The following is a 22,546-nucleotide window of genomic DNA, read 5'->3' as shown; positions in this document are numbered from 1 at the left end:
CTGGCTCAGTTTGATTTATTGTGTGACCCAGGTTGCTGGCACAGAGGAAAGTTGATTTGACTTGTTTTGGTTGCCTCCTGATAAGGTTTACCTGCCTTTCTTCCTAGCCAAGTATCTGAGCCACTTGCTTTCCCCCATTGTTTTCAGGCATGATACACTGACGGCTTTATCAATGTCTTTTTCCTCTTTCCCAGAGCTACTGCTACTTCATTCCATGACAAAATGAAAACATCAAGTTATGTGAGGACTCTCCGCCATTTCCACTGGCCTTTTCCCTCAGAACTGAATCTCCTGGGACCTCACCTGAGCTAGTGACGACTTCATTTGCGTATGGATGGTAAGACCATGATATTTCTTGCCAAACTTGAATTATTTTTCTGATTTCAAAAGCAACATAGACTTTAAAAAATGCCTTAAAACACTATGAAACGTGGGATATTAATACAGAAATATAGCCATTATTTTCTGAGAAGTTTTGTGTATATTATAGATTTTTCCCCCCTATGGAACAATTTTGAAAGGGGTCCTACTATGTATTCTGTTTTGCTGCTTGAATTATCCATCATGTCCATCATGGTTCTGTAGAATATGTACAAAGTTCTAAGATGTGTACTCCCTAGAAGGGTGTAGGTTAGTTTAATCATTCTTTATTGGGATTTTTTTGGATTGCTCTATGCCTTTCCAAGTATGTTCACTAATTTGCAGTTATGAGACGACACCCAGTTTTAGTAAGGATAATTTTTCATTGAATTCCAGGTTAAGACATAGTGTTAAAACACACACCCACACAGTCAGTATTAAAATATTTAAAATTAGGTTCAGCATAAGTATTAATCAAAACATATGTCAGCCATAAGAAATCTATCTTCCTTTTTTTTTTTAAGATTTTTTTTTTTAATTGGGGAATTGGGGGAAGGGGAACAGACAAGTTGCTATCCTTTTGTTCTTCAGTCTAGTTGTGGAGGACGTTGCTTCACTGGCCCAAGTTGGCACCATCATTGCGCTCTTCCCCGGGTGAGGCAGATCAGTCGCCGGCCTCTGGACTGCCGCTCACAGCGGCTTGAGGGCCGCTCATGCTGGCTGCTGGCCACACATGGTAGCCCATGGCAACCCACTGCAGCAGGGGCTGCAGCCTACGCCATCACTGGTGACTCCTGGTAGCCCAGCTCCAGGTTGAGCTGTTGTGCAGCATCTTAGCTGTAGAGGGCAGTGTCACTGGCTCTCATATGTGGGATCCGAACTGGGGCCCTCTGGCGTCCCAAGCCAGCTCTTAACCATCGCGCCACTCGGCTGGCCCAGGAAATCTATCTTCTACAATGACTAAAATATATTAACTGATGCACAAACATAAGAGATACAAACTTTTACGATAAACACAACTTATACAAAAGTTACTTAAAGGTAACACTAACTTTCTCAACTTGTTCATTACAATTTATCTTAATCCTACCCTTCTTCTCTCTTTTCAGACTTTAGCGAGACACGTAACTCTTGTATTTATCTTCAGTCTCACTGCTTACTTTGGTTCCCAAACCAAAACTCTTTAAACTCCATTCAACTGATTTTGCTTTTGGAGAATTTTGTCATTTTTCCTTTGGACAGTGATTCTCAGCAGCTTGCTATTTTGTCTCCCAGGGGACATTGGAGATGTCTGGAGACATTATTAATTGTCACAACTCAGGGGGCAGACGGTGCTACTGGCAGCTAGTAGGTAAAGCCTGGGATGTTGTTAAACATCCTGCAGTACATAGGACAGCCACCGCAGAAAGAGCATCCTGACCCAAATTGCCAGTAGCACTAATGTTGAAAAATCCTGCTTTAGAGTGAGGGTATCAGCTCACTGTCTCTATACAACCACAGTCACAGAAGGCAGTTTCCTCATCTTCAAGTCCTCAACCTTAATCACCTCCTTAAGGTGATATATTCACTCTCCTTGAGGGTGAAGTAGCTACATAAATTATTCGGCATTCTTCTGCATGGGAGAGTTGTTTCTTTCCCCTCATTTATATATTTATACAATCATTTATTAATATTTGTATGGATTCATGGATATTTATTTTATGCTTTGCGTTATCATTCAATATTACCTTAGGTTATGTGCACATTTTTCACCTTTGGCTATTGGGAGCTCTTTCAGTCAGCTGTTGTGTCCCTGTGACATACCCCCAACATGGTGAGGTTTTTGTTTACTTGTCTGTTTGCTTGTTTTGGAGCACTTTTTTACTTTGTGGCACTACATGATGCTACAGGGTTATCTTGTATACTTCCTGCCCCAATCCTAGTATTAGCCAGTTCTCCAGGGAGCCTTGGTTCCTTTTATTGAGGAATGGTATGAGAAACCCAGATCTTTGCATTAAATATGTTTGTTACTACTGGTGTATTGGTGCTTCTAAGCCCTTTCAGCTGACAGAACAAGGAAACATGGTATATACTAATGCCTATGGTATGTATATGATATACACAGAGGATGCCAAAAGATGTATGCATTTTAAGAAAGGAAAAAACTGTATTAAAATTGTAATAATATATACTGATAACAAAAGAGGAATACAAGTCACGTGTGACTTCTGCAGTTACAAGAGGTGCTCAAAGTACTTACCATCAGCGTCCAGACACTTCTGATTGCCGTGATACATATATACACCTCAGCATCTAAACTTCCTTTGACTGGTAATCATATTGGTCTTTTCCTCTGCAAACCACCCTTATTGCACTGCAGTCATATAATTTAGTAAAGTGGATTCTACTCATTGGAGTAATGGTTGCATTCATTTACTTGACCCTGGCTAACTAGCACAACCACCCTCCTTGGCTATGGGTACTGGTCCTGTGAGAGGCACATGGCCCAGGTGAGTCCAAATTTCAGGATTTCTGCTGGAGTAAGTGGAAAGAGAAATTTTCTTTCTACTGACCTTAAAGCTGTGATGAGGCAAATCTAATCACAGGGGAAAGCCTGCCTAAGAAAGATGCAACATAAGGGAAAGATTGACCAAAACATGACCAGAAATACCTTCCAGGTGATAGCATCTGAGACCTGGCTCCAGTCACATTGAACTTTTCTGTTGTGAACCAGAAGCTTCCCTACTTTGCTGAAGCCTGTTTGATTTATGCCACCTATCGCCAGAATCTCTGTGTCCTCTGTGCAGCTCAATGTAACTGGTTTTTATTAAATTTATGATCATGAGTCACTGGAATGCAGCACACATGTTAGGATAATGTCCTTTAATCCCAAGGATTTCAGTAAACTCAAGGTTAATGTTTAATCTGTTGAGAGTTATGCTCCACCATTAATGTTTATTTTATGTGAAAACTAAGTAGAGATTTTATGCTGACAGGATGATTTTTAATTCAGGCCACTAGAAAATAAAAAGTGCCATATCTGTCTTTAATAATAAGTTGGAGCAGATGGAAAATCATTGAACTTTTACCTCCGTCACTCCCTTATGCATATTGTCTTTCATTTTCTTTTTTCAAACTACCATATGTCTGAGAACATGTAAGCTCCAAAACGAATCATTTCCTAATCACTATATTCTTTTCCAATCAGATGTCATTATTAAATCCTACACTTAGAAAGAAAAAGTGGCAGGTATTGTTCTTGGTATTGTTTCGATCTCTGTTTAGCCGCATGTTAACATTGAAATATTTGCTCTTAGAATTTAAAAAAAACCCATCTTTAGGGTAATCACAGTTTTCATTCTCCTATTGGCCTCTGTGGTTGGGTAAAAGTTTTGCAATCATTTAAAAGTTTTGTTTATTTTTTTAAATGTTTGCGCTAGTTGTCAACTAGAGGCAATGCTTGAAGTAACTCTCAAACTTTAGAGTGCTAACAACAGGTGAGAGAATTAATCAATTCTTTGGTTCCTTGGACCAAATAGTTTGGAAGTACCAGTGTTAGGAGGGTACACTTATCACGTCCCTGACATTTCCTTCCAGGTGGAGATGCCAGAACAGCCCTGGCCTCACGTCATGCCCCACGTCACTCCCTCTGGCCCCGAAAATTCACCTAAGAGCAAATTTGGGGAGTAGCTGTGCTGCCTTGCCCTTCCTTTTCCTCTGCTCTCCCTTCTTATCTAACTCTTCCAGGAAGTATGTGCTTTTATTATCTCAGCCACACAGTTTACAAGCAGAAAAGTCTCAGCTCCTCTAACAAACTTAATTTGTTGCCTTAATATGGCTATATAATTGTTACTTCTCTTTATAAGCCTCAGGTGGCTATTTTAGAGCTGTGGGGATCCTGAAACTATTTAAAACTGTCTGTGACCTCACTAAGGGTGTCCTTATAAACTGTGAGTTCTTTTAAAAGAAATACACACCTTTTTCTGATATCACCTATGACTCCAGGTAACACCTTAAACAGCAGCAATAATAGCAAACCTCTGTGACCCAATCAATGGCAGTAAAGTCTAGTGAAGCCTCATTTTCTAACTGCTTTTCCTCTATTTACTCTGTGCAAAGGTGTGTCTGGAAATACACGGTGGCAGTGTTGGCCACAGTTGAGCTGTCTCCTGGGTGGGAGAAGATTTTACAGCTCCTTCGTTAGCCTATGAGAAAGGAGCTAGTGATGTGGACTGTACATGAATTAAGACATGACAGAAGATTAGAAGGAGGTCATTTTATGGGCAGTCCGTTGGGCTCTGCAGAGAAGGTGGGAAGGAAACTTTGCATTGATGAACGACAGAGCAGAAAGGATGGGAGCTTGATAGACTAATAACTCAAGGAGCCATGAGTAAATGAGGCTAATTTTTTAGAGATGATAGAAGAAGAAGTGTTGTAACACACTTGTATTTTCTTTGTTGATATAGACTTTAAGATACTCTTTGGGGTGAAGGGGCCCGACTCTTAAACTGTGCTTTTAGGGTTTAGAGTTTTAGGGAGTAATGGTTTTTGTTGGAGTAACGGCTGCATAGAGACTCACACTATAAATTAAATTAGAATTAAGGCATACAGTTGACACTGAGTTTTTTCCTATTTTTATTCTAGTGCCTTTGCAATGTCATTATGTAAGCAGCTTTGAACCAAAAATAGAATTGTGTGTATACAGCAGCCAAATGAGTCAAGCGAATATCACATTTCCACTCTAGCAGTCAATCTTAAAAAGGGTAATTATGCATTTCTATAATCACTGCCCCCATTTTTTAAATGGAATCAGAGAGTATAAAATGTGAAAACACTTGAGAATCAAATCCAAACAATCCAAACAATCCATAGAATATAAAAAAGGAGCATGTTTACCATCCATCCTCTATGCTGCTGAGGTTTCCCTGTAGCTTCGTCTAGAGATGCTTGGCAAAGAGAAAATAGTTGGGTCTCTGGGCAGCTCTTACCCTCAGGTGAATTGGATGTACCAGCCCTTAGAATACCTGGCAAACCCACTGCCCATTTTTGAGCAAAGCTCTCCTGGTCGAAGGGCAGCCCTGTGACTAGTGATTCTTATCCCCATTCTAAAGAAACATAGACATAGCTGCTTAGATTTAGATGACTAGATTTATGCAGCGTAACTAACCCAAGGTCAGCCTGTTGGAGACTGCCCAGAGTGCTGTTATCTGTGTGGCCTACTTTAAGGAGACAGATAAGCCAATCTCATTCTCTATTGCAGGAATTTCAACTGGGTTTCAGTTGGCAGTGTTGTTCGAGGTTCAAAGTTGGGACATGTGGCCATAATGGATGGCAACTCTGAATACTCAAAAGCATGTTGACAGAGATGGAATGTATGCAAAGAGAAGCAGAGACACCAACTTTTGACAAAGACACCATTAGAGATAGAGGAGACTGAGGGAGTGTCCAGTTCCTCGAGTCACCTCAGTTGCTGATGGTACCCTAGTAAGGTACCCGTTCCTATCTATGGCTCTCTTTTACATAAGCCCTCTTTTCCTTGAAGTTAGTTGCATGGGTCTCTGTTCCTTGAATCCAAACACCAAATTTTATTTTCAGAACAAAATGAAATAACAGATGTTTACCGTTAAATGTTCGCTCAGACTGCCCCAGATTTGCTTTAATGGCAAATTTATGCTTCTGCTTGATACATAGATGAGAAGGCCACAAATTATGTTATTATCTAACAATATTTTTCTCAATATTTTAAAATAGAAATATCTTAGCTATTTCAGGCTGTTAGGGCAGTTTCTGTTAGAATGTTCTGTTAGGGAATGTTACAGCAAAGCACATATGTTTTCTTTGGCCACAAAACCTAGCGTGATAAGTGCACATTTTTCAAATTTCTCTATAATTGAATTTAATCTGAGCTTTCTCTATACTTCTTGTCAGAAAACTGGCCAATCCTGTAAACTCTCTCGCTTCTGTAATGCCTCAGTCATTTCAGACTCCCCACAGAGGTGGTATGAATGGTGTAGGGGCCACTAGGCTACTGTGCTGTTTGGATTCCCTGCCATGTAACATGTCCTGTCTGGACGTTTGCCATTGATAATCATTCTTGTATGCACTGAGATGTCCCTGGGCCATTTTAGTCCCCTTATGGATATAGGCCAGTGCTTCTTAAACTGTTTTTAGTGAAAGATGATTTTTCCCTCGAATTTTTTTTTACCAGTCCTAGTATGCAGTTTATATGACATGCAACTCAGCACACAAATTTGAAACTACAAAATGGTCTCTACCTTCCTTAAAAAGGGAGTCACTGATCACACATCTGGATGTTGTGATCATGCCAAATTGCTATAATCATTTCTAAAGGCTTGTTCTCAATTTCTGTACTTATTTCATCACAGACTCTTACTAACCAGTTGTGAACCACACTTGAGTAGCACTGGCTGAGGTCACTGTCTTCTGTGGGTCCCCTTTCCAGAACCTTGAAAAACCATGTAAGTCATCAGCTCACTGAGCTATCCTCTTAATAGCATAGACAACTTTAGCACATTCTCCGGTATCATTCCTGTAAGAGATTTGGTTTCTTTCCCAGACGCTCTTTGCCTAGGCACTCATCAACCCTGTGATGGTGGGCATGGAAGCCCTCCCCTCGAGACTTGCCACTTCCCTAGCCTTCATTAGGAAGGAAGATGCAGGTCGTCCCCCCCAAAATCTCTTCTCTTGGAGGTCCAACCTCATCTTGGGACTTACATGTCCAATGCTTATCTGGCCTGAGTTCTGGAGTGGGTGTGACACCAGGACCTTCTCAGAGATTTGCCAGCATGTAAACTCTCCTTATCTCCTCCTTAATTAAATTTCTTCCTATCTTAGGTTAGGCAACATTTACGTAGAATTGGGAATGGAGCTAGGGCATAAACTGGCTCTCAATTGCTTTCAATTTTAGTCTTTAATTTATATTGGGCTGTCGGAAAAGTCATGACATATTTTTTCTGTTTTTTCATTGCAAAAATGTTTCATGACTTTTCCGACAACCCAATAGAATAGACTTTATGCCTTTGCTGCTTTAAAGCTTAAATTTGAGAAACTAAAAGACAAAATACATCTTTTATTTTATTCTTTCAAATCTCCTTTTTGACAGAGCCTTGTCTCTGCTGTAAATTCAAGTGTCTGTTTTTAAATCCCAAAGTCAAGACTTTTCTTCTCTTTCTCTGTATTTATCTGTATTGACCCTTGGCCAAACCAGTGGAGTCTACTATTTGGTCTTCAGAAAAGTCATGACGTATTTTGTCTATGTTTTTCAAAAGTCATTTATTTATATAAAGAGCAAAGATCAATGATATAGTGCCTGTTTTGTTCGATAACCTTTTGCCATCTTTCAGTGAGTTTCATAATTCCTCATTCTTAGAAGGACCTGTCTTTATTTGTGAAAAACTGGACAAGGTGCTGATTTACAGCCTCAACTGAATTGAACATTATACCACGCAAGGAGTTTTGAAGAATGAAACAAGTGGAAGTCTGATGGCGCAAGGTCAGGCGAGCATGGTGGCAACACATCCCATCCAAGCTCCAATAATTTTTGACGGGTGATCAAACTTGTGTGTGGTCTTGCGTTGTCGCAATGGAACACAGCTCCTTTACAATTAACAAGCTCTGGACGTTTCTGGATGATGGATTTGTTCAAACTGTCCAATTGTTGACAGTACGCATTCGAATTGGTTGTTTGGTTCCTTGGTAGGAGCTCAAAAAACATTACACCTTTAAAATCACAGCACACTGAGAGCATAACCTTCTTCTGATGAATGTCTGCTTTTGATGTCGTTTGAGATGAATCATCATGTTGGGACCAAGACCGTTTGCACACCATAGTGTGGTAAACAATTCACTTCTCATCACCAGCTATCAGTTGTTTCAAAAAAGGATCATTTTCCTCAAGTTTAATGAGCATATTACAGATGTTTATACATGCCATCAAATGAACTTCTTTGAGTTCATACGAAACCCAAATATCGAGCTTGCGTAGGTATCTCATCTTCTTCAGGTGGTCGTGAATGCTTGAATGATGGATGTTCAATGTTTCTGCAATCTCTCGTGTCATGTAACATGGGTTTGACTCGATGAATGCCTCTATTTTTGTCGTCATCAACCTCGGTGGGCCTCCCTGACTGAGGAGCATTGTTGAGATCAAAATCACCAGCATGGAATTTCATGAACCATTGTTGGCACTGATGTTCTTGTAGGGCATCGTCACCATAAACTTTATGCAACTTTTCACAAGCTTGACCCATGTTCTTCTCTTTATGGAAATAAAACAGTAAGATATGGCAAAAATGCACAGTTTGGTCCTCCATCTTCAACTCGTAAAATCTCCAAAACTCAACCAAATCGCTCAATTTTTTTTTAGAATGAAGTTAGAACTGTCAGCTGTCAAATGACATAGCAATAACATAGATACAAATGACTCTAGTACTTCCAGAAATGAACTAGTGCCATCTGTCACAAACATGCATCATGAGTTTTCCGAAGATCCAATAAAATGGGGACTTAGTGAGAACCTTCAGGTAGTTTCACAAAAATAACCCTACTGCATGAGTACTACGTAGCCTCAAAATGCTACTCATCTCTATGTGGAAATCTGCCTTTAGCAGTGATGTCCTATTTCTCACTTTTCAAATTTCTATGTGAGGCGAACAGAATTTTCAGGAAAGTGTGGCTTTGATATAGAGAATTTGGCTCAACTCTTCCTTCTAGAGCACCTCTGCATGGGGAAGTGCTGATTGGCAGCCCCCACCTGCCATATCTTTGGATTTGCACATTCATGCCAGTCCACACTTCCCCGAGGCTGCTCCGAGCTAATAACTAAGCAACATGCAGGTCCTAGAATGAGGAATTTTTGCACTGGCAGGATTCCTCTAGTGGTCAGCTTTGGTCTGGAGGCTCAGCCACACTTTGTGTTAGCCTGGCTGAGATTTTCTTACAGCTGTGCTGCAGTCAGAGGACCATCCTACACAATCCTTCCTTCCCTCTCTACTTTGTCAGGTATGACCCCTGCATTGGTGTCTGCATATTCTCCATGCCTACTCCTGCCCTTCCCCACTTAACCCGCCTTTGGTGTTTCCAGAAATACACTCTAGTGCTTATATTCATGTCTTGATGTATGTTACTCAATGAACAGAAACTGACACAGATTGGTAGCTTTTACAGCCCTTGAGACCACTGGCTTAAGTCACAGAACCCTGGTCTTGAAATAAAAGATTGTGGGGAAGGTCAAGATGTAAGCCAACATATAAGCTGTGGTTTCCTGGTTGAAGTGCGACTCAGCTCCTGCACTGTGGAGGAGTTGGGAATCTTGGTGCTTACTGCTATTGGTCCAGGTGGAACTGGTGCATGAAGAAAGTGTGATGGGGACCCATGAACTGTTCCTAACCCATCTTAGACTATATGTGTTGTCCTGTATACTGAGGGATTAAGCAGTTTGAGTCCTGATTGTTCTCATATGCCCATCATTTGGAAATCAAAGAATCGTGAATATTTGGTCAGAAATGTATGCCTAAGAACGAGCCTGAACTATTGCTTCCCTTCTCATGCAATGGGAGAGGGGAAGAGTTTGCTTGACATACAATCCAGGATATTGATGTATCAGCTAGTTTGCTTTTGAGTTACCTGGGCCTATTGAAAATAAATTAGAGAATAATTGGAATACCTGGCAATCTCTGTACAGTGAGAAGTAACATCTTATGGGTCATACCACCCCATTCTTGAAGTGATAGAGGGTCATTCCTATGAAAAATAAGTTTAGTGAAAGTCTATCAATGTTATGTTGCTATATATGTTTGTGAGAAAGAAGTCAATTGTGATGGTTAATTTTATATGTCAACTTGACTGGGCCACAGTGTGGCCATACATTTGGCCAAACATTGCTCTAGAAGTGACTGTGAGCATGTTTCTGGGTGAGATAAACATTTGAATTGATAGACTGAGTAAAGCAGATTGCCCTCTCTAATGTGAGTGGGTTTTAACCCCTTATCAGATACATGATTTGCAAATGTATTCTCTGATTCCTTAGAACGAGCATTTTCATTTTATTGATTGTTTCCTTTGCTGTAAAAAAGCTTTTCAGTTTGATGTAGTCCCACTTGTTTATTTTTGCTTTTGTTGTATTTACTTTTGTTCTGAAATCCAAAAAGTCATTGCCCACCCAATCAATTCAAGTTCTGAATAGAACAAAAAGGCTGAGTGAGAGGAAATTCCTTCTATATGACCACTTGAACTGGGACATTGGTCTTTCCAGCTTTGAAACTTTGGCTCCTCTTGGGACCTGAGTTTATTGGCTTTTGGACTAGAGCTCACACCATCAACTGTTCTGGTTCTCAGGCTTCTGGACTTAGACTAAAATTACACATTGGCTCCCCTGGGTTTCCAGTTTCCTGATTGCAGGACCCCTTAGCCTCTATAATCATGTGAGCCAATTCTTTATAATAAACCCCTTCATACACCTAGCATAATGTTGGGCAAATAGTTGTATTGCTGGGTAATATCATATATATATATATATATATATATATATATATTATATATCATATATATTATATCTATCTCTATCTTTGTCTATATAACTGGCCTATATATATAATTGGACCCTTGGATTTTTTTAATTTTGTATTTTAACTTACCAACATCCAGCAGGGATGTGATTCACTAAGGGTGGCAAGTGTTTATCTGTGAAGCAGGGATAAGTGAAAGGGGCCGAAACACCAGGAGTAACCAGGTAGAGTAAATATATAGGGGAGGAAGAGATGAGTGCTATACAATAAATTGCAAGTTTGATAAAATCTGGATTCCCAAAAGCAAAAGAAAATGATGAGACTGAAGACCATCATTCAAGGTGAATCTGAAGCATTTAAAAAAACGATTGATTATTCTTAAGATGCCTACCTGGTGGTTTAGTGATTTTAAGAATCCCATTATATTGTTTAGAATAAAAACGGATGCACCTCGATCTTCATAAGAAATGGTTTCTGTGCTCTTGGGCTAGAACAGTAGATCAATAACGGAAGATTTGAAGCTTCTATTTAGCCAGGACTTTATTTTATACTGCAATTTAGCAGCATAATAAAGACCATTGAATCATCAGTATGTTCAAACAAGTAAGCAAACAGCCATTCTTTTTCATGATAGAAGACATAAACAAGAGTAGTATTAATTATCTGGCTAAAATAAATTATAATGAATGCAAACTCATTACTGTTGAAATCAATGCATGTGCAGCAGAAGGTGCATTTATTGAAGTCAACATATTTAATTACATTTGGAGTAATAGAGACAGTAGGCATGAAGTCCAATGTCTCTTGAGCCTAAACATTAATTTTGATCTAATTTTCTTTTCCTTGATGTTGAGAAAATGAAAAGGCAAATAAAATTAAGAGACCAACCTTAACTTCATTAGTTTGTTAACAGGGGATTGTAAGCTGTTTGTACCATGTGGACTTCATATTGTGATCCACGACAAGGTCACTTGATTTTAAAGCCAGTAATGTTGTTATAAGAATAAAGGTAGCCATCTGGCCTTTGTCATTCTATGAGAGTACAGGAGACATATATAATGCTATAAGAGTCACAGTGACAAGGATGGAAGATCTATAGAATTTTGACATGGTGGAAAGAAAGTGTCTTAGCTTGGACACAATGCTATCACAGAATACCATTGACTTGGTGCCTTAAATAATAGACTTTTATTTCTTATAGTTCTGGAGACAGGAAAGTCCAAAATCAAGGTGCCAGTATATTTGATTCATGGGGAGGGTCTAGTTCCTGGCTTGTCAGCAGCTGCCTTCTTGCTGTGTGCTCATCTAGCCTTTCATTGGTGCTGTGAGAGCGATGTCTTCCTCTTTTCATGAGGACACTAATCCCATCATGAGGGTCCCACCCTCATGACCTAATATAAAACCTATCATCTGCCAAAAGCCCCCCTCCAAATACTACCACATTAGAAGTTAGGGCTTCAACATATGAATTTTGGGGTGACACAAATGTTCGGCCCATTACAGAGAGTCTGTTTTTATGACACAAAGTTTTATTTCTCTTATCCAGATGACGTGCAGACATTATTTGTTGGTTGGTTGGCTGGTTGGTTGGTTGTTTGGTTGTGTGGTTGGTTTTATATTACACTCTTAGGCACTGCTGTCAGCACTGGGCTTTTGTGGGCTTGCTTAGCCTTTCCTGTGGTTTACCAACTAAAATGTGAACACTCCAGCTCAGACTTCTTCATTGTGTACCAGCACAGTGTTGGGCAGATAGGTGTATTGTTGGGTAAATAACTGTTAGATGATTAACTAAAGTGCAAAACCCTTGGTATCCATTACAAAAGATGACTCTGGCTGGAATGGTACAATATTTTTCCCATTGAGGAGAAAACAGCCTGATCAGATAAATGGCTGCTAATTGTTGTCCTCAGACTGCTTGACTATTACAGATTCGAGTTCTTATTCAGATGAAAGTATTGATTTAGAAGGCCCCACCTGACACTTCCTAGAAGATACAGGTCTATAGTATCTATGAATCACTGCATTTGATCATAATTTCCCACACAGCTTCACCCTTGGACACATGAATGTTTAGCTTCAGAGAGAATACAATTTCTGGTGCTTTTCTTAAGAAGTATTCAAACTTTTAAAATTGTTATTCCTCATAGGTCTTTAATAGGTAATCATAGGACTAGGGAAAGAAGGGTACTAGTAAGCATTTCAGTATGTAGTTCAATTTTTAACACTTCCATTTGGTGAAATGAAAATGGATAGGTAAGCATGCATAAAGCAAGAAATACAATCTCTAATGGAGCAATAGGAAAATGTTACAATGAAAATATCACAAGTAAAGCTAAAACTAGTATGTTTGTTCTATACAAATACACTGGAAGGGGACCTTTGAAAAAGTCCGAATGGAAATCTAACTGAGCCAGGTGCTCTGCTGTGAGCACATTCTGGCCTGATTGGTGCTGTCAAAAAGTAAGAAAAGAGACTAATCCTTCTTTATATATAAAATGAAAAACTTGGATAATGCATTCCCCAAGGTCTGATGTTATATGTATATCGGGGAGAAGAAATTAATATGAGCATATTTGGTGATATTAGAGGTTTTCTTCTCCATCTCCCTTTGCATTCATTATTATATGACTTCCTGCAAAGTTGGTAGTTTCCTAATACTTTTATAGCAGAGGTCTGAAGACATTTAAGTGGAGCCCAGGTAATACCTGTTCCAGTTGGTTTAGTCCAATGGTTCTCAACTGCACACAATTTTGCCTCCCTGGCCTCAATTGTCAGAGACTTTGACAATGTCTGTAGACATTTCTGGAACCATATGAAAGCAAGTTGACTACCTGATGTCTCCTCAATCTCAAATACTTTCATAGGTATTTCCTAAAAAGGACTTTCTCCTACATAGCCATACTACAATGATCAAAATCAGAAAATTAGCACCAATCCATTGCCTCTCTGATTCATAGGCCTCATTCAAATTTTGCCAATTGGCCAATACTGTCCTTTGTAGCCAAAAGACCCAGGTTAGAAATACTTGTTGCATTTAGTGGTCATGTCTCTGTAGTCTCCATCAGTCTAAGACAGTTTCTTAGTCTTTCCTTGATTTTATAACTTGGCACTTTTGAAGATTACAGGTCAGTTTATTTTTTAGAATGTCTCTCAATCTAGGCTTGTTTGAGGTTTTCTCATGATTAGATTAGAGCAATGCATCTTTGGCTGGAATATCCCAGAAATGGTGCTATATTCACTTTTCTAGTATCTTTTCAGGTTGTGCATGTTTTTGATTTGTCTCATCATGATGATGTTTGCATTGATCACTTCATATTAATATTAACATGATGCCTCCATAGCAAAGTCACTCATCATAAAGTATTTTGTGGGGAAGTACTTTGAAACTGTGAATATCTCATTGTGTGTCCAACTTTCAATGTATTCGCTTAAATATATGTGTACTTCTGCTATCTTACTTTATTTAAGGGGTTATGATCCGTTATGATCATTATTTATTTTTACACTCAATTTTTCCCTAATTGGCCAGTGGGTGCCCATTCAAGTTGTCTTTTCCATTCTTATGACATGTCCCTGTCCTTCTTTGAGTGCTCTATTGCTTTCTGGAACATGATGTTCTAGACTGCTATGGACTGAGTTGTACCCACCCCACACACACAAATTCACATGTTGAGGCCCTAAGCACTGATGTGATGGTATTTGGAGGTAGGGCCTTTGGGAGGTAATTACGTTTAGATGAGGCCCTCATGGTGGGATTAGTGCCATTATAAAAAGAGACCAGAGTTTGTTCTCTCCCTCTCTCTTTCTCTCTCTCTCTCTCTCTCTCTCTCTCTCTCTCTCTCTCTCTGCGCTACATGAGGACACAGCAAAAAACAAAACAAAAGAAAACAAATAGCCAGGAAGAGGGCTCTCAGATTATGAGACTTCCCAGACTCCAGAGCTGTGAAAAATAAAATTCTTTTTTATAAGCCACCCAGTCTATGGCATTTTGTGATAGCAGCCTGAATGGACGGAGACACAGGCCCATGTTGAATGATTTCGTGTCCCCACCGGAGAGCCCAGTGACTAGCCGCTCAGCTGCTCAGGGCTCTGGACAACAGCGGTGCTCTTGTTAGCTCACGCCTTGGGCTTTTTGCCCCGAATTTGAAAATCTCATCCCACAGGCTTCTAACTTCTGTACTCGAAATTAATATAAACAGGAATCCACATGAACCTAATTAATGCCTTTTAAAGCTCTAGCAATGTGTTTACTTTTCCATGTAAATTTGCATCCTCACAATATCTTTCCCAAGGCTCCATGAATTTGGGCTCCGACTCTAGGTTGTGCCCTGTGTGGCAGCCCTGCAGGTACATGGGCCTCAGGATAGACTGCTGTCCTGGCCTCACACTGGCTCTGCAGTTAAGCAGCCCTGCTGGGTGTGGGGCTGGCCTGGGCTTTGCCACTGAAGAACGAAAGGGCAGGCTTGGGAGCACAGGTACTGTGCCAGCTGAATGAACAAGCATCTGAATCTAGTTTCTCCTTTGCTCACTGCTGTGTCCAATTAGATATTTCATTTGGACTCTGGTGTGAAATGCCCTTGGGATGGTAGTGGGAGGCTGGCTATCATTCTCTGCATTGGTCTTCTTCCAGGCAGTTCTCCTGCATTTCCTATTGCTAGGCCTTGTCACTTGCTGTCATACAGGCCTACATTAAAAATAGTAGCTTTTAGACAGGAAGGGGGCATAAAGTGTAAGTCAAAAAGTGTAAGTAACTTTGCCAGTTAAGAATTTACTGCCATTCGTAGTGTGTATGTATATTTTCTTTGTTTTTATTTCACTAAACATATATATATATATATATATATATATATATATATATATATATATATATGCTTTAAAAATATGCTTTAAAAAATCAAGGACAACCACATGAAAGTTATTTTGGGCTTTTAACAAAAACAATAACTAAAAGCAATCTCCAAAATCACTGGAGAATTCCTTTGTAAGATGCATTTGTTATAGTTAAGTTGAAGTCACATAAAAAACCAGCAGGATTTCCTGCGGATTGTTGATTCCACAGTGTAACTTTTCTTCACACGGACTTCCTTAAATCTCAGAATTCCGAGTGACAGTGGCAAAATGACCCTAAAACAAAAAGTGAGATAAACAAAGATAGGGTGCCCAAGATGCCCCCCCTTCACCCCCCAAAGCCTGCCTGAGCATCCAGCTCCCAGCCTGAACCCATGGCTTCCTGAAAACATTTCAAAGATACCAATATATTCCCTGGGAGAGTGATTGGAGTAAATCCATGTTTTATTACCAGGTGTCATAATAGGTCTGTTTTCTTAATTTCAGTGATGGGCTAGGAATCCGTGACGGGGGGGTAAGGGTGAGTGGGCCAGCAGAGGGAAGCAAAGCAGGGAATTTATCTCACAGGGTGGTGACCTGCTTAGGAGAAGATAAGTTTTCCATGTCCCAGAGCGGGGGACTCTGCATAGCATGTCACTGGGACCTGTGGAGAAAGGAGGGAGAGCAGGTGAGTTGGCCACCAAATAAAGTGTGCTATTCTCTGTAACAGCCTAGGATGTTAGCAGTTTTCAGGAAGCACTACATAAACTTTGCAGCTGTGTTGCCCTCAAGCCTTATATGTTACTTCTCTGGGCTGCTCAGTTTTGTTATATTTGTGTGATGGTGTAGCTGCAATTTAGTTAATTGCTATTTACCAAGCACTATATAAACCCATGATTATATATTAACTCATTTAATCCACTTAACATTCCTTTGAGGCAGGTTGTATCACCCACACATCCCCATTTAATAGGCGAAGAATCTGATCTTAGGGGGTGAAATTAAATGATTAGCTCAAATTAGCATAGCAGAGCCCAGATTTGACCCAGGTCCAGCTATTTCAAAAGCCATACTTTATTTTATAGAGGTAGTACTCTACAGTGCCTCCAGCTGTCGCCCTACCTTTTTAGTTTTAAGGTCACAGACCATGGCTGTGGAAGCGTTCGGCTCTTTAGAAATTCTAGACTCTGACCCTAGCCCTGTAAGAACTCTGTTCTAGCTGAGACAACCAGTTACTTGCTGTACCAGTTAACTTTTGCTGTGTATAAACCACTCCAAAACTCAGTGGCTTAAAAAACATTTATTTAGTTCATGAGTCTGTGTGTGGACAATTTTGGGGGGCTTGCTGGGTAGTCTTTGTGATCGGGGCCAGGTTCAACTCTTTCGGCTGGACTCTGTCACATGTCTAGAACCTCAGTTTCAACTGTAGGGATGACAATCCGTCACGCCTGTCATTCCTCAGTCGGCTAGCCTGAGCTTGTTTGCATGGTGGCAGAAGGGTTTTAAGAGCACCAAGGGAAGAGAAGCCTGAACGTGTAAGCACTTTTTAAGTGTCCATTTGTGTCACGTTCACTAATGTTCCATTGGTTAAAGCTAGTCACATGGCCAACCCCTCTTCAAACGGTGGAGAAATAGACTTCAACATCATTTTGCTAGGGCGTTACCTTGCAAAGATGTTCCATTACAAAGTTGTGAATGCAGGGAGGGGAAGAATTTGTGATGATTTAAAAAAAAAACAACCTATCATGCTTTCCTAATTCTGCCCAGTTCTTTTACAAATTTTTGGTACTTTCCATGAAGGAAATTCAGACAAAAACTGGGGATATGTCATAGAAAAACATTCATCATTACTGAAAAGATTGACAAATATGAAGCCTTATGTTTGGTTAGTAAAGTAGTGAAAAATCCTCATTGACCTTAAATAAAAGCAGTTGGGCTGCCATAGTCATTACTCAAGCTTCTTTACAAATTTCCTATTTTAATTGGAAGGGGAATTCTAAAAATTGTTTATAACTCACGTATAAATTTTCACAAATGGCTGTTAGAAAGGCATCCTGGAAATAAAATGCCCTTTGCTCCAACATGCTCTAAAACCCAGAGAAGCCTCCCTGTTTGAGCTTTGGATTTTCCCCATGAAGATTCAAAAGCAGGTGATTATAAAATTTGGAAAAGCTTAGAGAAGCCAACTTTTTAAAGAAAATAACAATGAAATGTCCCTTCAGGAAGAAAAGTTACCATTAAATGCCATGGGGTAAACAAATTATTATGACAAGTCGAGAGATGTCCTATTCTACATGGAAAATAGGAAATTCCCTCAAGATGTGGCACCTTCGACATTTGTTTGTTGGTTACATGGAAGAAATGTTTTCAGTGTAATGTTCCCTTTCTTTCATAGTGTTCTTGATTGCCACTGGGTCTGATTCTCTCCTCCTGAAAGCGCTACATTATTTAATCTTGACTAGAGGGCTGAGGACCCATTCACATTATAGCCACGAAGTTGAAGCAGAAGCTCTCTTATTTCTCTTTGGGGGGCCTTGTTATATTGGACCAGAACTCATTCCCTTGAGGGTAGTGAACTCCTTCACAATCAATCCTTGACAACAGGAGACTCTTTATTATATGAAATAAAAATAAAGGCCTGTGCTGGATGTATAGTTTGAGGTATGAATGTGTTCCTGCGTATATGTGTATGGAAAGGGATAACAGACAGTAAAGCGGAACATTTTTTGACCCCAAATCTGAAATGTGCCCCCACAAAATTCTAATTACATATGAGGTCTGACAATTAAGTTCTCAAACTTGTTGCAACAATGTTGCTAACCATTTTGATATCAGAGGGGTTATTCATTATGAATTTGCACCAACTGGACAAACAGTTAACCAAGTTTACTATTTGGAAGTGCTGAAAAGGCTGCGTGAAAAAGTTAGACAATCTGAACCGTTCACCAATTCATGTGGCTCTTGCATCACGAAGATGCACCAGCTCACACGGCACTGTCTGTGAGGGAGGTTTTAGCCAGTAAACAAATAACTGTATTGGAACACCCTCCCTACTCACCTGATCTGGACCCCAGTGACTTCTTTCTTTACCCAAAGATAAAGGAAATATTCAAAGGAAGACATTTTGAAGGCATTCAGGACATCAAGGGTAATACGATGACAGCTCTGATGGCCATTCCAGAAAAGGAGATTCAAAATTGCTTTTAAGTGTAGACTAGGTGCTGGTGTCAGTGCATAGCTTCCCAAGGGGAGTACTTTGAAGGCGACCATAGTGATGTTTAGCAGTGAGGCATGTAGCACTTTTTCTAGGATGAGTTCTCAGACTTAATTGTGAGACGTCGTTATACTATCATAGTCTCAAACTTGGCTTTTCTGATTGTTTAAACACTGAATTTGTGTATTTTTCCCCCTGTGGCAAAAGATAGGCAAATAGTTTTAGGTTAAGCTCTGGGAATTGTTCTTTTGACAAATATTGGCGTTGAAATATAAGGCTCTTAAATCAATTACATTTAATAATCATGGCCTTGAGATGATGATGAATAATACATTTGATATTCTCTTGTGGCTTTTGTGATTCACTTATTATTAGCTGTGGGTCCATTTGCTAAACACCAGTTACCAAAGCCAGGTTTCCGGAAGCTAATTTACCAAATTCTATTCTTTAAATGACAAATTTGCGGTGTGGTTATTTTCTGAATTGAGTGGAATCCATTTTGCTGAGCCCATGCATAACCTCCATTCCTGCTACTGTGGTTGCTTTGTTCGTGAGCCCATTGGGCAGCAGCAAGGGGGGCTAGGGAAGGAAGCTAACTGATGCCTACAGAAAACTGTTGTCCATTCCACCTGATTTTTGAAATCCTCCTCTGTCAAGGTCATCTTTTGGTGAACATCCCAGGAGACACAAATATCTTCACATTCTCACATTCTGTGCCCATTCTTAGAGATCTCCCTGTATACCTCTTACTCAGACCTCTTTGTTACCAATTATCCAGTTGCGTTTTTTCCAAATCCCTGATCTTCCAGCCAAACAATTAGCCACATAGCTCATACTTTGCCTCCTTCTAGGCAAGATGAACGACCAGGTTCACTGCTCAAAATTCTGCCCACTGGGGTGATGCGACCCGCACACCAACCGAGCATTCCTGACTCGTCAGCCAGGAACCTACTGAGAGGGTACCTGAGAGGACTGGGTGGGAGACTGGAAAAGAAAGAGACTAGAGACGAAAGCTGGGGACAGGAGGTCCACCCAATGCTGATGGCAGAGAGTGGCATGTTTATTATTTGTACACAGCTTTAATAGCAAAAGTAGTTTCCCTTAGGTAAGGAGTTTTGGGAGCTTGAGGGAGTGGGGAAGCAAATGTCCCCAAAGCGAGACAAAGTATAGCAAGTAGAAACTGCTAACAGGTTGGCAGTTGGTTCTGTAACTTTTAAGGTTGTCTGTGATGTAGGCTTGTTCTTTCTTTAGCAGCACAGTGGAGCATGAGGTCTGTCTAGCAGCCTTCCCATGCTGCTCACCCGGGCCTGAGAGCCTGTCAGCTTGCCAGCTGTCAGGCTTAACCCTTCCTGCAGACCTCCTGCTCTCCACACTGGGCGGCTGGTTTTCCCTTTGCTACAGTCCAGCAGAGCTGTCCATGAATGGGGTTGAAGGACAGCTACAGCTGTTCTCTTTCATGTGATGCCTGTATATTTTGCAGGACCATGTATCTAGAAACCAAGCTTGGATTTTTTTTTTCTTCTTTAGTTAGCTGGTCATGGGGAACCTCATATGAGCCATAGATGCAGGTTGAAAGAAGGCAAATCGTAGAAATAGGGCCTGTATAGCTTCCTTATGCCATCTGTGCCTGCTCCAGTCCAATTTCATCCATGCCACTTCCATTTTATGATGGAGTGCACACTTAACTCTGTGTCTTGCTGAGTATAACAACACCCAGTTCATGATTGGCAGTTTAGATCACATGGTAACTTGGTGGCCCCTGGTCCTATGATCAGTCTCTATTAAAGCCCAATTATAAGTCAAACATCTATTTCTCAAAAAAAATAGTTGTGTGCAAAGAATAGTGTGGCTTCGCTTTAATCTCTGAAGGTCTGTGCTGTATTTCCTTATAAGAGTCTGCCAAAGGCTCCGTACAGCATCCTTTACTGCCGCTGCCACTTCAAGTGCCATCAAATCTATTGGGTCATGTAACTCAAGTGGTAGAACAGATTTCATGGAAGCATGAACCTTGTAGATCCTTCTTTTATACAGGGTCCCTTTCAAAAGTGGGAGTTTTAAGGCCTCTCAGTAAATGGATCAGAATAGCTTGTCCAAATGAAGTATACTTGTATGTGGCCTCCAAAGTCCACTAGATATTGTGCCTTTTTCTTGGTTCTTCATCCTGGAAGGGATTTCACTGATGTGGCTGACCCCTGAGTTCTTTTGAGATTTACTGCCCACCCTCTGGCATGCAAGTGTCTTGCTAATGAGTGTAGAGTGGTCTCTATCTCCTCTAAGCAGGTCCAGTTGGCACAATTTCATCAGTGGAGTGTACTAGCATGATTCCATTGGAATGAAAAGGCAATCAATGTCCCTGCAGACTGGATTATGACATAGTGCTGAGAGCTGATATAGCCCTGAGGCAGGACAGTGAAAATACACTGTTGTCTGTGCCAGCTGAAAACAAACTACTTCTGATGGTCTTTATTAACAGGTCTACAAAAAAATGACACTTGCCAGATCAATAGTTGCATAGCTGGTAGCAGGGAATGTGTTGAACAGCAGCTGCAATTGCTTGATAATGTTTCTGATAATCTGCTGTCCTTGTCTATGTTCCACCTGCCTCCTGCACAGGCCAACTAATTGAATATAGAATCTTTGCTTAGTGAGCTTACATTAATCTGTTCGGCCTCATCCATCTTTATATTCCTCTCACCCTGATCCTACACTCTTAAGATATATGATCATGCATATTCCTCAAGCTTCTAGCAATATAAATTGGCAAAATCATGCAGTTCTTTTGGTGTGTCTCGCATCTCTACATAAGTCATACTTTGAATCTCATTCTTTGGGACCTATTGAGTTACGAGTCTAGCTAAAGGTCTAGAAGCCAAGGGAGGTACGGGGAGGATCAGTAGTCCTGTGCAGGACGCCTACCTCAGGGGAGGGCATTACACTCTCTTTAGTCAACGACAGACTAAAGCAGGGATTGAAAGGATGCTTCTAATGGTGAAGAAGGCTGAGCAAAATTTAGAGTTTTAAGGTCCAAAGTATCCAACTTCTTTGCAATCTTCCCTTAAGTTATCATCCCCACTTTTCGGTGTCTCTGTCCTTCCTAATTAATGCCCTAACTTGAACAGAAAAGACAGTGTGACATCAGAAATTCAGTTTGTGTTGTAAGTTAGCCATGCCTGGATTACACTTTGAGTTTGATGTTTAGAAAACTTGGCCCCAGACTAAGATTTCTGTAGGGGTTAGGATATGGGATGTAGGAGTTCTTTTAAGGCAAACATAGACATTTTCAACCCCTTTATGTAAACTAGGAATTTAAAGCCCTGAGCTTCTCATTGTCTTTCCTCAAGCTCTTAAGCTCATTTGGAGGCAACCAACCAACCCCCATTATACTCCTTATTTTTACTAAAATGTTGTATGGCAGCAAATAATTGGTCATACAGAATCTTGCCTTCTACAGGTCTGCAGGTGATAATTTCTGTTCATGGTGATGCTGCTATAACAAATTTACTGCACTGTCAATTGTATAAAAATACAGCACATATAATTAGTCATATGTCCAGTATATCATACTTGATAATGATAACATATGACTATGGTACTGTTTTATGCATTTACCATACTGTATCTTTAAAAAAAAATTTTTTTT

At 40.2% G+C, this 22,546-nt stretch overlaps 1 long non-coding RNA gene across 1 annotated transcript in view; it reads left to right on the top strand.

Annotated features, from left to right (window-relative positions):
- Positions 1-60: 60 nt before the first annotated feature.
- LOC109392508 (uncharacterized) overlaps positions 61-22,546 on the top strand; it is a 27,206-nt gene continuing 4,720 nt past the window's right edge. The window contains exons 1-2 of the long non-coding RNA XR_002126069.1: positions 61-111; positions 195-337. This is a non-coding gene — a long non-coding RNA (uncharacterized LOC109392508). The remainder of the gene's footprint in view (positions 112-194; positions 338-22,546) is intronic.

The sequence above is a fragment of the Hipposideros armiger genome, unplaced genomic scaffold, assembly GCF_001890085.2.
Source record: "Hipposideros armiger isolate ML-2016 unplaced genomic scaffold, ASM189008v1 scaffold_333, whole genome shotgun sequence".
Taxonomy (NCBI): Eukaryota; Metazoa; Chordata; class Mammalia; order Chiroptera; family Hipposideridae; genus Hipposideros; species Hipposideros armiger.
This window is presented reverse-complemented; position numbering and strand designations above follow the sequence as displayed.